Genomic DNA, 19,430 nt, shown 5'->3' with positions numbered 1-19,430 from the left:
CTGACAACCAGCACTCCCCTCCCTGATTGACAACCAGCCCCCCCCCTCTCTGATTGACAACCAGCCCCCCCCTCTCTGATTGACAACCGGCCCCCCCTCTCTGATTGACATCCAGCCCCCCCTCCCTGATTGACATCCAGCCCCCCTCCCTGATTGACATCCAGCCTCCCCCCTCCCTGATTGACATCCAGCCCCCCTCCCTGATTGACATCCAGCCTCCCCCCTCCCTGATTGACAGCCAGCCCCCACCCTGATTGACAGCCAGCCCCCTGATTGACAGCCAGCCTCCTCCTTGATTGACAGCCAGCCTCCTCCTTGATTGACAGCCAGCCTCCTCCTTGATTGACAGCCAGCCTCCTCCCTGATTGACAGCCAGCCCCCACCCTGATTGACAGCCAGCCTCCTCCCTGATTGACAGCCAGCCTCCTCCCTGATTGACAGCCAGCCTCCTCCCTGATTGACAGCCAGCCCCCACCCTGATTGACAGCCAGCCTCCTCCCTGATTGACAGCCAGCCTCCTCCCTGATTGACAGCCAGCCTCCTCCCTGATTGACAGCCAGCCCCCACCCTGATTGACAGCCAGCCTCCTCCCTGATTGACAGCCAGCCTCCACCCTGATTGACAGCCAGCCTCCTCCCTGATTGACAGCCAGCCCCCTGATTGACAGCCAGCTTCCTCCCTGATTGACAGCCCGCTCCAGCTGGGGCTCCCCAGCAGTGCTGCACAATAAACCTGCAAGTCCAACTTTTGTGGAATCCGACCTTTCTTTTCGCTACCAGTGGATTTTCCAATTATTCGCTTTGGCACAACAGTAATGCAGATATGGATAAAAGTGAAAGGTACAAAAAAGTATTGGTTCTTTACATTTAGTACTACACAGCATCCACATTGTAATTTGCTTTTGTTGGATTTGCAATTTGCAAACATTTCAAGGTTCAAGAAAGCAGCTCACCACCACCTTCTCCAAGACAACTAGGGATGAGCAATAAATGCTGGCCCAGCCAGCAAAGCCCACATCCTGTGAATGGATAATAAAAAAAAAATAATGTTTAGGAGCAAAATAGAAGTACCGACATCAGGAAGTTTCATTTTTTTTGTACTGAGGTAATGCATTTGTCCAAGAAGGGAGACCCTACAGAAAAATACCTGATGTGCTTCTCGTGTAACTTTTCTTCAACGAATTCCAACAGACCAAATTACACTCCCTTCACTCATGTTGTACTGCACTCCTCGCCCAGACAAAGGCTCTGTCTATAATGTCCTATTCTCAAGCGTAACATTCACCATAACTTGTTTTAAAAAATGGCAAAATCCATCCCACCAAATTTAATCTAATCCTAGAAAAGTAAAATGTATGTTTTAGCTAAATGCACTAGCTCATAAGTTATTACACTGATCATGATAAGAGGTTTTAGAATTGGTTACATTCGTGCAATATCCATGGCTTGGTCCCTCACAAAGACTTGGGCTAAACAGTTGGTGGTGAGAAGGCCAAGTTCTCAGCATTAGATGACTGGAAGACCATGGTGGCTGCCATGTCCTTATACTACACTAAGGGTGGACATTGTCATGTAAGTGTTGAGAAAACCTTAAGTGACAGATGCTGGAAGGGATTACCCAGAGGCAGGGTATGAGAACATATTCTTCAGTGTTGAGCATGATTGGATGAAAACAGATACAGCTGAAGATCTGTACCTCCAAATGGCCGATCCGCTACTTCATGAAGTACGGTATGTACTGTTAACGATCCCTGTGGGGAACCTTAAACCAAACGAACCAAATTTACCAAATGACCACCAAAGAAAAAAATCACCAACAAGATTTCACCTTTTGCAACTTTTACTTTAAAATGAACCCGAATCAACATGAATTAAACATGAATACAGGTAAATTCTACTTCAAATAAAAAGGCAAATTTCACTTTACATAGTTGACGCAACAAAGATACATCATATGCAACCACAAGCATTTGCATCACTTTCCACACAAATGTGGCATGATGTTGCATACCGTTCCACAATATGCTGTTCTTTATTCACGCAGGAGATCAGGAGTCCCATCCAACAACAGTTTTCATCTTTGAGGTTCACGGGTACGATTATCATCAGCAAGTGACACTTCTACAAACCCTCTTTCCCTTGGGTCATGACAGTCCTGATGGTTTAGCTTTCAAAAGTTTCTTTTCAATTGACCAACCATGAACACCCCAATTCACAGTTTGGCCACTTCTGGGAAAACAGCTAGCTCTTTAGCACCTCTAAGCTATTCACACAGCTGCCTTGGTTTTAGACCTTTTTAGGCAGCTCACACAGTACCTCCAGGAGCACTGGTTTCCTTTTCTGCCAAAAAGAAAAACTGACCCCTTCCTGAAGGTGATTTTTTTCTCCTCACAAGAAATCTCTGTTTCCTTTTTCTACTTTCTCTTTGTGTCTTCATCTGTGCACTGATCACCTTGACCCTCCAGCTCCTCTGCTTAAAGCACACCCTTGTGTCTTCCAGCCACACAGCTTCTTTCTTAATTTCCTTCCTGTTGATACTGCTTCTAGATCAAGGGTTGTCAAGTCACATGGACCAATATTTCACCGTCCATGAAAATTACAATTGAACCCCTTCCAATTGATGCAAACTCTTGAAAGTCTTTTTCAAACATTCTTAAAAGCAATTACAGATTCCACAGATTTTTCAAAAAATTACTGTCCTTGCTGTACTGCTTCCAGATCAAAGGTTGTCACTTGCACACCTAAAGTAAGTTCAACTACTCAACATGTCACTCGTAAAGAGTTGTCCATCTAAAGGAACATCATTTAATCTAGCCCTTGCCTCAGTTCACTTGCTGCTGAAACCCTCATCAATACCTTTATCAGCACCAGGTTTGACAATTCCATTTTTACCCTGGCCATCCGCCACAAATTTTAGATCAAATAAGACCCTGCTGCCTGTATCCTATCCCACACCAAGTTTTACATGCCCGGCCTCCCTTTCTTCACTGACCTTCATTGGTTCCCAGTTCCCCAAATTGAAAATTTTCATCCTTATGTTTAAGTCTCTTCCTCTTAAGTAATGTCTCTTAAGTAACCTCCACCAGCCTTCCTGGCCTCCCACAACCTCTTTGATCCTGTCGTCTTGTGTATCCCCTTTCCATCATTGATGACCATGTCTTCAGTTGCCTAGGCTTCAAGCTCTGGAACTCCCTTCTTAAATCCCTCCACGTCTCCGCCTCCTTCTCCTGCCTTAAGATCTTCCTTGAATCCTAACTGTTTGTCTAAGATTTTGGTCACCCCTCTTGACATCTCCTTCTTCAGTTTGACATGTGTTTTCTTTTGAGTACGCCTATGTGAAGCACCTTGAGATGCTTTTCTACATTACAGGCTCAATATAAATGTGAGTTGTTGTTGTAGAAAAGGTTCAAGCTAATAGTTTTCAGCTCTCTAGGAGAGGGGAAGGTAAATGAGCTCTCTTTGGAGTCAAATGTCTCCAAGAAAGCATGCAGATGACGGAAGTTCATAATAGTCAGCCTTCTGTGATAGACTTGGTCATTTGATATTTTAGCCTGGTGGATCCACGGTACACCAAAGCACTGTTTGCAATTGACCAGCCAGCTTGATTAACCAAGGAAACCTAGAGGGGGAGAGTTTAATTGAGAGATGGTACGCTTCCCAATATACTCCTGCTAACCTTGCAGGTCAGTGAATTGATGGTCTCTAAGCAGATAGGCAACAGGAAGTCTGCGCTTGTTGACTGCGCAGTTTTAGCTGGTTAAACCCCTGCAGTACCTCTCCACACACTTAGGGCCCAGTGTCTATCTAAGCCCTTTGGATTAGTCATATATGTTCTTACCAGGGGACTGTGTACATTTTGCATTGGGCACACAGAACATTTCATGTGAAGATTTTGTAGCAGCCTGGATCAGAGGCTGATAGACATGGTTTTCAAACACCCAACTGACAAAATAAAAATATTTTGGGCTTCCAATGAGCTACTACCAGAAATTCTTTTGTCTGGTACCATCCCAAGATGCTGAATTTCAATTGTTAAATTATAATGAAACTTTCATGCAAGTCGAAGCTGATGATGATGATGATGTGTCCGTAACATTGGCAATAATGAAATAAACTATGGGTGATTTTATACTTCAGGAACACAGCTTATGGCAGATGTGCAAATTTCAGCTGTATTGCTCAGTGTAAACAGCCTGATGTTTAATCTTGCTGAAAAGGGAGACATGTTGCTGAAGCTTTTCATCTTGCACTCGTCAGGACAAATGCAAGAATGCCAAACTTCAAAAGATCACAACAATTTATACTAAAGGAGAATAAGGTTCTGATTGGTTGGCAAGTTGACTCTGAATGACCAAGGCCATGCCACGGAAAAAGCACCAGAGAGTTCCCCAAGCCTGGTCTTTGGGAAACATGACATTGGAGAATGAATATTAATCTTCCAATGGGCTAAAGGTGTCCAGTCCTGTAAATGGCCCCCTGCTTTCACGTTTAATAGCTAAGTAGAGCCCAGGGATCAGCATACAACTGAAAAGATATAAAAAGACATCAATACATTGAAGCAGTTGTCCCGACACAGTATTCTTTGTTACAGGTAAGCATAAAATAAGCTAAGGCTGAGCCATTGTCACAAATGTTATAAACCCCATGATTTTCAGTCTTGCTTGTACTCTCCTCTGATCCCATCTTACCTTTCCTTGCTGGGTTGCAAAGAGGCTCAATTTACTACATGCAAATATCCACAAATCCAATACAGATTTGGCTTTGGAGTGAGTGAATCAATTGGGGTTCCTTGTTAAGCCTTTTATTTATGCTGCTGTTTTAGTTTAAAAACCAGAATCTGTCAGCTTGCTCATGGTAATTACACAGCTAAATTCAGCTTCTTTATCCCGTTGGCAATCTCATCGGCCCAGCTATTTGCTCCCAGATGAGTATCTGGAAACAGAATCAAAACAGCACAAATATAAAAATGGCCTTAGCTTGGATCTGCTCTGAATTTCTACATTCAAGCCATGTTCACAGTATCCTTTACATAATTTACAAAGATTCCGTTGAGGGTAAACCTGAAAGATTTCAATTTGTAAAAGCCTGCCAGCAGATTTGATGGTGAATAAAATGGCTGATCATTTCAGGGGTTTTAAGACTTCAGCGCATTTTTATGAGAGGCCAAACATGCCTTTCTACATATTAAAGTTCTGCTGCAATTTAAAACATCTTAATAAAAGTCTGAATTACTTTACCTGGTAGCAGTATTGAAACTAGTAATTACTTTTATTTAGGTGTTTTATGTCAGTAGAATGGTGCAAAAAAAAGTCACTAAAATCACATGCACTGTTGCAATTTGAAGCTAATATTCACAAAGCAGACACGCTAAGGATTGTGGAACCCCAGGGATAAACACTGTACTGTAAGTTTATCATCTACTTAACCACCACAAATTGCTTTAGGTGCGTTCATTTGTTTTTTAAGGGTGATTGCTTTATTGAAGTGTGAGTTCTATTTATCCAAGCTTGGGACCAAGGTTCCACAAACCTACAAAATGCAAATACATTCACTCTGCTTTATTATCCATGTTACAATATCTGGATCTGTATGGCTTGTGTGAAGAACTAAAACTTCTGGATTATTTAACTATTTTGCAATCAGGGATGGGACCCTGATTGGTGATGATAAGACATGAAAGTGATCACGTTATGAAGGGTTGACTGATTGGGGATACAATGATGGATAGAACTTTAAGGAGTGTTTTTTTTTTGTTGAGGTTCATCCTGCACAGTTTGGTAACACAGAACTCAGTACTCTACAGACTCTTCCCGGGGACCCACACTGGGAAAATCATCAACTGCTGCTGGAGGACTATCAACTTTATGAAAAGCACTATTCGGTCTGCCCAAAACTTGATGGCCTTTTTTTTTTCAATTCATTCATGGGATGTGTGCATCGCTGGCTAGACCAGCATTTATTGCCCGTGTTCAGAAGGCATTTTTAAGAGTCAACCACATTGCTGTGGGTCTGGAATCACATATAGACCAGGTAAGGACATCAAATTTCCTTCCCTAAAGGGCATTAGTGAGCCAAATGGGTTTTCATGACAATTGTTTCATGGTCATCGTTAGGCTTTTAATTCCAGATATTTATTGAATTCAAATTCCACCATCTGCCCTGGTGGGATTCAAACCCAGTCCCCAGAGCATTACATTGGGTCTCTGGATTACCGATCCAGTGGCAATACCATTATGGCACCACCTCCCCAGTGCAAAGCGTACTCAATGACTCAGTGTTGGCGATTGGCACATTCCAAGATTCAAGACCAAGGGCTGAGGGATGCACTAAAGCTTGGGGCAGCTGCTGCAAAGGCTCGATGGGGAAAGACCACAGTTGAAGGCCCTGCCGCCATAGTAGAACGAGAGGCTGGAAACTGTGTAAAACCCCTCGAGACTGTTTGACATGAATTGTACATTGCATGAGAGGCACATAGCACACAAATGAGTAATGTGGTATATGAATTTCAACGCCAGTGCGATGCCAGGTATGTAGGCCATGTGTCCCAATTACTGGTGGATCGTATCAAACAGCACATTCCTTCAACTGTTCGCAATAGGCAGAGTATTGACTATACTCAACCAACTCACGCTTGCATTAGATGAGATTGCACAATTGGCCATCATTTGCTAACAATCCCAAATGTGCTAAGAATTACACAAGCAGCCAATTTAAGATTATCAGTGGGGCTTGCAATGTAGCTCACTTACACTTGCCAGAAGCTACATATATTCATACTTAGGGACCTGTCCTCTACAGGCAAAAGGGATATGTCCAGACATTACACCTTTTTTGAACAACCGAAAGCACGAGGGACAATAGTTCCTTGGTACATTCGCCATGGCAATGTCTCAACCAATCAGAGCAGACTTGCCAACCAATCAGCACCCCTTTTCTCTTGCAATATAAATTGTTGTTCCTTTTGAAATTTTGCATTCTTGTGTCTGTCCTGTTAAGTGCAAGATGAAAAGCTTCAACAACATGTCTCAAAGTTCTGTGCTACCAAGCGAGTACATGAAACCTTCTTGTGATATTTGCTCCACTACAGACTGAGGTACTGGGATAGTCCAATTTCTAGAAGAATTTCAGAGGGATTACTCTCTTGGTCACCTCATAGGTTAAGGTTCTATTTTGGTGTAACAATAAGACTGAAAGAGTCCAGTTTCGTATCTTTATTGATTTAGGTGATGTGGGGAAGAGGAGAGGGGAAAACAACAGCCAAGGTTTCTATTCCTAATTTCCGTCTAGTGACTCCTATTACAAAATGTGTAATCACACTAACTGAGATCAGAATCAGGTTTTATATGTTGGGATGCTCTTTTTGGTTGAAGGGCAAGTCGAAGTTATTTAAACACATTAACTGAGTAAAATGATTCAGTAATACTATGCAACTCATATCTTATTGTGTTTCCAATATTGCAATGTCCTTAATCAGTCACAAACTGAACTGTGGAACCCAGGTGACTAACGCTGTGGTGAAAGTTTCATTTACACCACACCCAACCACAATGATTGTTTAAAGTGTGATCATTTGTTTTATAAAGGTGGTTACATCAATGAAGTCTAGGCCAACATGAAAAATGATCACTTGATTAAAGATGACAAGGAGTCCAGGGAGAGACACAACCTGGAAAGAGTCAGTGCTCTAAAGAAAGAAATTTGGGGGAAGAAAACATTTCTGGAAGGAAATTATAGTGAAATATAGCTAATTATGTTTCATAATGATAGAACTCACTTTAAAAATAGCTGCAGGTTTGAAAAAACACAGAAAAAACTATTAAGTACACAGCTGTTCTTTCTATCTTTTCTGAAAAGATGTTTAACATTTTGGGCTAAAATTTCACCAGAACTGGAATCTGGAAGGCAAGAATGAGAAAACCAATAACAGGCTCAGCCCTTGGCCAGTGTTTTCTGCTCCCGCCCATGGTGGGAACAGGTATTCCTGTTGAAAATCAATGGACGTTTTGCTGGAATGCTAAATTTTCCGTCCCATCCGCGACGGGCGCCCCCCTGGGTGGGACCGGAAAACCCCAGCCCATGTCCCTGATCAGCTAGCTGATCTCAGTCTGGGTAGTTGTAGAGTCACTGTAATTGTCCTGTGGCTCAGTTAGCAGCACATTTACCTCTGACCCGTTAAAGTTCTGGGTTCAAATCCCACTCCACGGCCTGAGCATAAAAATCAAAGCTAATGCTCCAGTGTAGTATTGAGGGCAATTGCACCCTTGGATGTGCTGTCAGTTGGATGAGACCATAAACCAAGGCCCATTCTGCATACCCTGGTTGACAAAAAAAATCCCATGGCACAAGAAGAGCAGGAGAATCATACCTAGCACAAAGGAAGATGGTTGTGGTTGTTGAAAGTCAATCATCTCAGTCTCAGTACATCGCTGCCAGAGTTCCTCTGGATAGTGTCCTAAGGCCAACCATCTTCAGCTGCTTCATCAATGTCCATCATAAAGTCAGAAGTCAGAAGTGGGGATGCTTGCTGATGATTGCACAGTGTTCAGCAACATTCATGACTCCTCATGTCCTGAAGCAGTCTGTGCCCATATGCAGCAAGACCTGAACAATATTCAGGCTTTGGCTGATAAGTGCCAAGTAACATTCACACCACACAAGTGCCAGGCAATGACCATCTTCAGAAAGAGAGATTCTAATGATCTTGCTTGACATTCAATGGCATTAACAATGGGGGTTACCATTGACCAGGAAATAAACTGGATGAGCCATATAAATATTGTGGCTACAAGAGCAGGTCAGAGGCTGGGAATTCCATGGAGAGCAACTCACCTCCTGACTCCCCAAAGTTTGTCCGCCATCTACAAAGCACAAGTCAGGAGTGTAATGGAATATTCACCGTTTGCCTGGATGAGTGCAGCTCCAACAACACTCAAGAAGCTTGACACTATCCAGGACAAAGCAGCCTGCTTGATTGGTAGCCTATCCACCACCTTCAACATTCACTCCCTCCACCACCGATGCACAGTGGCAGCAGTGTGTACCATCTACAAGACGCACTGCAGCAACTCACCAAGGCTCCTTAGACAGCACCTCTTGCAAACCTGTGATCTCTACCACCTAGAAGGGCATGGCAGCAGCTGCATGAGAACACCATCACCTGCAGGTTCCCCTCCAAGCCACACACCATCCTGACTTGGAACTATGTTACCATTCCTTCACTGTTGCTGGGTCAAAATCATGGAACTCCACCCCCCCCCCACCCCTCACCCCCATAACAGCACTGGGGGTGCTCCTACAACACATGAGGCAGAATTTAACCCAGTTCAGGAGCAGGCGCATGGTGGTGCATCCGCACCGCCATTTTACATGGGAGGGCCAACTAAGGCTCCCTGTGCGGGCGGGGTGGGGTGGGGGTTCCCTGAGCCGAGAGTGGGCTCTGTCGCGCATGCATGCAAAAGAGTGCACTCATCCCCCTGAGGCTAAGTGCTGCCTCAGGGAGATCGGCTCCACATTAAAAAATGTTAAAAACAGAAAAAAAAAATTTCCCTGACATGTCCCCTCATGTGTCAATGTCACATGAGTTGGGACATGTCCATCACTTTCAGTTTCACTTATATTAAAAATTTGTAAACATACATGAAACCTCAAACCGTGCGTGGATGAGGTTTCATGCTTTTTCCAATGCCCGCCAGGGCTCCTGGCCTGCCCGCCAACCTGAAGCTTGGACAAGTAGGTCCACTAATTACATTAATTACTTTGTCAATGGCCTCAATTGACAGGTTGGCGGAGCCCCCGCCAACCCCTGAAAATTGAAATGACGTGGGGGTGACGTTGGGAGTTCCGCCCGATGTCATCCCACGTCATTTTACGCGTCGGTGAGTGGGCCCCGCCCTCCCCTCGCCAAACGGGAAATCCTGGCCAGGGACTGCAGCAGTTCAAGAAGGCAGCTCACCACCACCTTCTCAAGGGCAATTAGGGATGGGCAATAAATGCTGGCCTAGCCAGTGATGCCCACATCTCATGAACAAATAAATTAAAAGAAAGGTATCCCTGGTGTCCTGGCCAATATTTATCCCTCAAGCAACATCACAAAAACAGAATATCTGGCCATTATCACCTTGTTGCTTGTTGCTTCACTGAGTTCCAATTGGCTGTTTCCTATCTTGCTATAATGACTACACTTTGAAAAGTAATTGACCAGCTGTGAAGCATTTTGAGATGTCCAGTGGTGGTGAAAAGTGCTATATAAATACAAGTCTTTCTCTAGGTTAGGAAGGGGAAAGTAGGCCTGTGTTCCAATTTCTGATCACTATAGCAACTCTGACTGCAAGTGCCAACAACAGATAAGAACAGGATTGGACTTCATTTTCATGTGCCCTGGAGTCAAACAGAATGCTAACGCCCAGTACCGACACTCACTCATCATGTATATTGACTTGCTTGGGCAGGTACTAAAGGATGCCCGGCCCAAGTGGAACAACATCCCAGAAGACAATCAAAGATTTCAAGAGAAGAGAAAAGGAAACTGATGAAGAAAATAATATAGTCACAGTCAGCGGTATATCCTATAATTAAGACTATTTGCAAATGCAAATAATTAGGATAATAGCCCAAATAGTATTATTATCCCTTCAAATGTACAAGTAAGACTTGTACTTTTCAATCATGAAAACCAGAAGTGACTTGCACCTGTTCCTTTTTACCTCATATAATTTAATCTGTTGTTCATTTATAAACATGTCCACTTTGGAAAATACCAACATTCTCATTTGAATATTGCTGAAAATAGAGACATGTAACTGAAGCTTTATGTCTTGCAGTCAGCAGGGCAAATGCAAGAATGCCAAATTTCAAATGTGCACAACAATTTACACTACAGGAGAAAAGGGTGCTGACTGATTGGCAGGTTGACTCTGATTGGCTGAGGCTGCAAGATGAAAAGTTTCAGCAACAGGTTTCTCTTTTCAGCAACATTCTTGTTAACTTTAAACATTTCTTTTGTACAGCACAACTTCATAAAACATGGTAAATAATATTTTGAAGCAAATGTGTTCAATTCTAATTTTAAAAGATAAAGGGACACTTGCTCCTTTTGATTAGATTATAGATTGGTTTCAGTTTTTTTTTATTTGTTTGCATATCAAGATTAAAGCTGCAAAACTATATAATTCTAGCTTCCAGTGATTTAAAATAAAATTCATAGCCCTTCATTAATAATAGTGATCATTCTTCATCCAATAACAGTTAATAGTTGATATCAGATTATGACTGTTCTCAGCAATTAGACTGCATTGAATTTGCAGCTAAGCAGTACTTAAAACAGCTTAAAAGAAGGAAGAAATTATATGTTGCTTTTGAAAATGGTCTCCAGTTATGGGTAGGCTCCACATGGACACAAATAGAAATTAGCCATCATTTCAAAAATACATTTGAAATATTAAATGATATCTAAAAGAAACTTGATCTTCAGCTCTTTGGTTACATTGTGAATTATTTGGTTCTTTGCTTGCCCCTAGCTAAAATTCGTGGTAACACCAATTCTTCAGTCTTCCATATCACTTGGTACAAGTTATATTAAAAAGAAAGTACATTTTCTTCAGTTGCCCCATAAGCTGAGATTCATTAAAGAGGGATGCCTCATGTCAGGATGGATATCAGCATCTATCCTTAGCCTGTTGACTCTTTGCTGTCTGTATTTAAACTGTCGCTTGGGGAGCAGGTATCTTGTGTGGAACTTCCCATCATAAAGTTCCACCACTAATATAATAAACAGGAAATAATGAAAGAATGAGCACTTATATATCGCCAGGACAAAAGGTAGAACCCACAGTCTAAACATATAGACCTCATGGCCTCTTCCTGTGATGTAAGTTTCTGTGATTCTGTAAAAAAAAGGTGAGGGTATGGAAATAAGAATGACTGCTCCTTTTAAGAGGCACTACAGGCATGATGGGCTGAATTGCTTCCTCTGTACTGCAAGGTTTTATGATTCTATTCAATTATTTTCCCCAATTGACATGCTAAGTGTTGTAAGGTGTGCCTGCATGTCATTGTAATGTAAAGATACTTGGCAGAGCAAAGGTTAATGTGGGACTGGAGAGTAGTGCCACCCACGGTACGGTGTATAGAATCACATTGTAATAGACTGAGAGAACAGTCTAGAAAGTACACTCTGGAACCAGCCTGCACGGAGGTAAAAGCACCATGCACAACAGTAACTTGGGATCTGTAAATAGTTAAAGGTTAACAATAAGCAGTTCATGTTTAATTATACAAGTCTCAAGATCCCATCATTGAGACATCTAAAGAACTCAGGTTACAACATGGTTGGCAGTGGTGGGATATCAGCACTATCAGCATAGTACAACATGGTGGCAGTGGTGGGATATCAGCACGATCAGTATTGTACGACACAGTTGGCAGCGGTGGTTGCTTCTACAATATATCACATCAGAGATAGTACCATAATCTGACATGATGATCTGCAGTGATATGAAAGGTGGCAGCTAAATGATGAACCCAGAACAGAATTCAAAGGTATAAAGCACTAAAAGCAGCTGAAGCCAAACTAGAGAGACATGCCTAAGAAGAAAACTTGAAGAAACAATTACAGAAGCTTTGCTACAGACTTAGAAGTTGAGGAATCCACCAGAGTGAGTGGAAGTTTAGTGCAAGACTCCCGCGAATGATGCAGAGTAAAAGAGAAAAAAAAAACCTGGTCAGATCACAGAGACGGGTGAGCAAAAATACAAAAATTGCAAGACCCCCGAGTGATACAGAGTTAAGGAACCTGATCACGCAACAGTGAGAAAAAATTATTTTAAAAAGGTGCTGTACTTACAGTATAGAATAAGTGGCAGTCCCAGGGCTCAGCAGATTGCAGGCCATTCTGCACTGAAGTTAAAAACAAATAAGTTAAATAAAAATTGGCTGGCAGAGTCAAAAGTTTAAGGAGAAAAACCGCAGAGTAAAGAAAAAAACTGCTGAAGAAAGGAAGTTACCTGAAAGAAAAAACAAAGGGCAGGCAGTACAGAGGAGAAAAGTGCTGTCACTTTAAGTTAAAAAAAACAGTCTCCGATTGGACCACGAGCCTTTAGAAACTCCAAAGAAGACGACTTGCAGAAAAACAGGAAAGAGTTGCAGAGAAAAGCAATACTTTGAAAATTTAAAAGCTCAAAAACAAAAGCAGCCATAATCACTGGAGAGGCCGCCAAAGCCCGAAAAAGCATGGGAAACTCACAGCACAGAAAGCTGCAGACAGCCCAAGTGGGAAAATGGTTACCTCACTGACAGTCTTAAAGGGGTACTGACATTTAAAGCGGCAAGTGCAAAAGGAAAAAACAGCCAAGGATGGAAAATTAGAAGAGCCAGACACATTTATGCTAAAAGGGCTAAACCAGACCAAAGAGTGGGAGTCTTGGAGAAGACAATTTTTAGTGTCCAGAAGTACAGGATTAAATAAGGAATTAGGCAAAGTACAAGTTTATTAGTGTTTATTCGTCTTTGGTTGATTTGTTGGTGAAGTACTCCAAATTCAATGTATAGATCAATACTCAGCAGCATTTGGTGAGATGTTAAAAGGCTTTGACAGATATTTTAAACTCCAAGTTGTGGAAAACACAGACCCTAGAAAAAGGTCTAGCACACCCCCAACAAAGTGCCTAAGGCAACAAGAGACCCCAGAGAGAGGTTGAAAGAAAACCCCAGACATAGGGAGCCAAAAGACCCCAGAGCGAGGCAGATGGCAGTGCGGAGTGAGCAGATGCCTATGACTGAAGGAAAGCTATCTGAGGTAACTTAAAAGAAGCAAAATGTGCAAAAAGTAAATGAAGCTGTTCTACAGGAAAAAGTTCAGAGCTGAACTGGAAGATTTGAGGTGCAAAGTTCAAGCTGAGTATATACCTTCAAAAACGTATGGTAAACTGAAGTCTTCAATGAACCAAGCTGTTTGAGCTCAGAACAAATAAATTTCAGAGACAACACAAAGGTATCAGAAGGTAATGACCCTCAATTCCATAGTTGGCAAATCAAAACAGGAGTTGGGAAAACTCAGCCAGGCAAAACAGCAGGCAGATGAGGCACACAAAGAAGTTGCAGCCCTGAAGGACTCCTTGAAAAATCAACATGCAGCCATGGAAACCATGGTTGAATATTATTTCAGAAAAAGCTGGGTTGGAATTATCAGTAGCAACAAAACGATGCACTAAAGCCCAGAGTGAGTTGACAAGAGGTGAACAAGAAAATAAGCAGTTGAAAGAACAGTTGATTGTCTTTCAAGATCAAATGCAAAAGGAATGCATAACCATTCAACAGCATGAAGAAATGAAGACTGTCTTAAACAGCAGAATGGAAGCACGGCAGAAGAAACTCGAGGAGACAATGCCGAAATACAAGAAAACTCAAGATGAAACATGCGAGCTTCGCAAAGCAAAGGAAAACCTGTTGAATGACATGTTACAAGAATCCCTCAGGTCAAATTTTATTCCTCTGGAACATTTTGAAGAGAAACAAAATGAATTAAACGCCACTCTGAACAAACTGACAAACCAGCTGGCAGAGAAGACTCAGCAATGTTCAATATTCCAGGAGGAATCTGAGAGCCACAAGAAACAGACTGAAGAGCTGAAGAAGAAGTTGAATGAAAAAGAGGAGGCATTGAAAGGAAAAGCTGCAGAACTTTCCAAACTGCGAGCCGAAAGTGAAGCCATGAATTCCACTATTATAGAACCGATACAGGATACAACTTCGCAGGAGACGGATCTGGCCAACAGCGAAACCACAACGAAAGTCAAGGACACAGTTCTGTTGCAGGCAGAAAAAGAAAAAAAACAGAAACGAGATTGGAAAATGTAAATCCGACACTGAAGCGCGAGGCACTGGGAGAAGAGAAAGATGAGCTGAATGCAAAGATTCATAGGCTTGGAAAATAAAACAGCAAACGAGAGTTTGGCTGAGATCGTCAAACAAGTGGAAATGAAGGTTCCATTGGCGAAACATCCACATCCAGCAAGAACATGGCGGACATCACGGAAAAGGAAAACTCGAGTCCACTCGAGGAGCGAACGGACCACATTCCTGTCAGAAGGAATGGGACAAAGCCACAGTGTCTGAAAAAAGCAGATGGAATATTAATAAAGAGAAACACAGCTTGAAGGAGTGCAAAAAGCGAATCAAATGGAGATAATCAAATACCAGAAACACAGAGTACTACTACCATTCCTCCAAACCTGACAGACCGAGATGTGGAAGAACTGTCAAGCCTCAAGGCTGTCTGAATTTATAAATTCAGAGACTTGGGATGGGAGAGCAGAGATAGCAAGTAAATATTGTATTACAAATAGTTATTCTCCATTAGAAAGGCAAGTTTTCTTTGGAGAAGAAAGGGGGATGCTGTATGATGTGCCTGCATGCCATTGTAATGTAAAGGTGCTCAGCAGAGCAAGGGTTAATGTGGGACTGGAAAATAGCACCACCCCCAGTAAGATACATAGAGTCACATGGTAATAGATTGAGAGAACAGTCTAGAAAGGACACTCTGGAACCAGCCTGCATGGAGGTAACAGCACCATGCATGACAGTAACCTGGGATCTGTAAACAGTTAAAGGTTAACAATAAAGGGTTCATGTTTAAATATACAAGTCTCAAGAACTCATCATTAAGACATCTAAGGATCCCATATTACAACACCAAGATGTATTTATTCTCATTTTCCAATATTATTTATTTGAATATTGCACAAAAGAGGGACATATTGCCAAAGCTTTTTGTCTTGCACTCATCGGGACAAATGCAAGAGTGGTAGCTTATCATATTATATTTACATAAGTGTGGTCAGTGGGGGAACAATTTTGATCAATTTGCAGGGTGTACATAAAATGCCTTTTATTGATATTCTAAGGAAAAATACCACTTAAAAAGCTGAGCCAATTACCGCAAGTTATTTTTGAACCGTTGTGGGCTCTCATTTTGTTTCTTTGGCCTGCTAATTACACAGTCAACACATATGATTTTTACCTAACGTGTAAAAAACTTGCAAAAATTTCAACGTGGCTAAGGCTGCCTGACTCCTGTTGTAACCGGTTGTAAATCCCCCCCTAACAAGTTTTTCATTCTGAAGCCTAACTTCTGATGGGTGCCTGGGGCTCAAGTTTGGCGCTAGGGGCCACTATCCATGCTCATGGTGGGCCCTTTAGCAACGATATTGGAAATCTGCTATAAACCCACCAGCCACAATCCTGTACTGCACTGCCCTACTCACCCCAGCGCCCTTCCAATAGCCCTTTCATGCCTGATCAGGCCCGTCCAGTTCGAGGCCGGTTTACACTGCTTTGTTCAGTTCTCATGCTAGATTTGTCGATTGTAATCACGACTGCAGTCTGCGCTACAAAAGATCAAGAAATATCCAAGCTTTTACTTTCATGGCTCAGCCAACTGCATGACAGACAGCCTTTGTGGCCAACTCTAAAATTTAAGACTGTGCTCCCATTAACTTGCATATATCTCAAGTTGTGATACTAACAAATTTTAGTGTTTAGGTTTAGCCTTTATTCACTAACAGTGTTAAATAAAGCTCTTTTCAGATCTCCAGGCCAAAAAATTTCATACCAGCAGATAAGAAACAAAGGCAAAATAGGATTACATTGCCTGGACTTTGAGGGCCAGATTACATACTCAAAAAGTATCAGCCATCAATGTTTTGTGTGATATGTCAGTTACTTAGGGCAATAGTCAGTGTTTGAAATTGACCTTTGCTCTTGGGATGTGGGTGATGCTGGCAAGGCCTCCAGTTATTGCCTATTCCTAGCTATCCATACTATGAAACCTGGGACACCTTGGAGCACTTTTACAGTCAACCGCATGGTGTGGAGTTGGCATCACATGTAGGGCAGATTATAAAAATCCCCTTATCTAAAGCAGATAAATGACAAAGAACAAAGAACAAAGAAAAGTACAGCACAGGAACAGGCCCTTCGGCCCTCCAAGCCTACGCCGATCATATTGCCCGTCAACTAAAACATTTTGCACTTCCGGGGTCCGTTATCCCTCTATTCCCATCCTATTCATGTATTTGTCAAGCTGCCTCTTAAACACCACCATCGTACCTGCTTCCACCACCTCCTCTGGCAGCGAATTCCAGACACTCACTACCCTCTGCGTAAAAAACTTGCCCCGCACAACTTCTCTATAGTTTTCTCCTCTCACCTTAAATCTATGTCCCCTAGTAATTGACTCTTCCACCCTGGGAAAAAGCTTCTGACTATCTACTCTGTCCATGCTACTCATAATTTTGTAAACTTCTATCAAGTCGCCCCTCAATCTCCATCGCTCTAGTGAGAACAATCTGAGTTTCTCCAACCTCTCCTCATAGCTAATAACCTCGAGACCAGGCAGCATCCTGGTAAACCTCCTCTGCACCCTCTCCAATGCCTCCATATCCTTCTGGTAATGTGGCGACCAGAATTGCACACAATATTCCAAGTGTGGCCTAACACTTTCAGTGACCTGTGGATCTGTACACCCAGATCCCTCTGCCCATCAATGCACTTAAGGGTTCTGCCATTTACTGTATAATTCCTGCCTGTATTAGACCTTCCAAAATGCATTACCTCGCATTTGTCCAGATTAAACTCCATCTGCCATTTCTCCGCCCAAGTCTCCAGCCGATCTATATCTCGTTGTATCCTTTGACAATCCTCTTCACTATCTGCAACTCCTCCAACCTTAGTGTCGTCTGCAAACTTACTAACTATCCCAGTTAGATTTTCCTCCAAATCATTTATGTATACTACAAACAACAAAGGTCCCAGCACTGATCCCTGCGGAACTCCACTTGTCACAGCGCTCCATTCAGAAAAGCACCCTTCCACTGCTACCCTCTGTCTTCTATGACCAGGCCAATTCTGTATCCATCTTGCCAGCTCACCTCTGATCCCATGCGACTTTACCTTCTGTACCAGTCTGCCATGAGGGACCTTGTCAAAGGCCTTACTGAAATCCATGTATATAACATCCACTGCCCTTCCATCGTCGATCATCTTTGTCACTTCCTCGAAAAACTCGATCAAGTTAGTGAGACACGACCTCCCCTTCACAAAACCATGCTGCCTCTCACTAATATGCCCATTTGCTTCCAAATGGTAGTAAATCCTGTCACGAAGAATCTTCTCCAATAATTTCCATACCACTGATGTAAGGCTCACCGGCCTGTAATTTCCTGGATTATCCCTGCTACCCTTCTTAAACAATGGAACAACATTGGCCATTCTCCAGTCCTCTGGGACCTCATCCGTAGCCAGTGAGGATACAAAGATTTCTGTCAAGGCCCTAGCAATCTCCTCCCTTGCCTCCCTCAGTACTCTGGGTTAGATCCCATCTGGCCCTGGGGACTTATCCACCTTAATATTCTTCAAGACGCCTAACACCTCCTCTTTTTTGATCTCAACATGATCCAGGCTATCTACACACTCTTCCCTAGACAAATCGACCGCTAAGTCCTTCTCTTTGGTGAATACTGATGAGAAGTATTCATTTAGTATCTCTCCCATTTCTTCTGGCTCCACACACAGATTCCCATCTCTGTCCCTGAGTGAGCCTACCCTTTCCCTGGCTACCCTCTTGCTTTTTACATATGTATAAAAAGCCTTGGGATTTTCCTTAATCCTGGTTGCCAGTGACTTTTCATGACCTTCTTTTAGCCCTCCTGACTCCTTGCTTAAGTTTCTTCCTACTTTCTTTATATTCTCTACGGGCTTCATCTGTTCCCAGCCTTCTAGCCCTTACGAATGCTTCCCTTTTCTTTTTGACTAATCTCACAATATCCTTTGTTATCCAAGGTTCCTGAAACTTGCCATGCTTATCCTTCATCCTAGCAGGAACATGCCGGTCCTGAATTCTTATCAACTGATGTTTGAAAGCTCCCCACATGTCAGTTGTTGATTTGCCCTCAAACATCTGCCTCCAGTCTAGATTCCTCAGTTCCTGCCTAATATTGTTATAATTAGCCTTCCCCTAATTAAGCACCTTAACCTGAGGACTCCTGTTATCCTTATTCACCAGTACCTTGAAACTTACTGAATTATGGTCACTTTTCCCGAAATGCTCCCCTACTGAAACTTCGACCACCTGGCTGGGTTCATTCCCTAATACCAAGTCCAGTATATATACGTATAAGTGCAAACAGGCCTCCTCTTACACCTCGTCTCATTCTCCTAAATGTTGCTGATACTGTGCCAGACTGGCTCTTGCTCCTCCTCTGCATATATTCCCATTTGTATTGGCCTCAACTGCCAACTTTGTACACTGCAGGTGTGAGAATGTGTGTTACTAACTGGCATACACATGGTACTGATAATGATCAGTAATGGGAGACACAAAGCTGAGGAATAGGTTATGTCTGGTGTAGTAGCCACTGGACATGGGCGAATCTAGGG

This window comes from Cetorhinus maximus, chromosome 9 (assembly GCF_964194155.1).
Source record: "Cetorhinus maximus chromosome 9, sCetMax3.hap1.1, whole genome shotgun sequence".
Lineage (NCBI taxonomy): Eukaryota > Metazoa > Chordata > Chondrichthyes > Lamniformes > Cetorhinidae > Cetorhinus > Cetorhinus maximus.
This window is presented reverse-complemented; position numbering follows the sequence as displayed.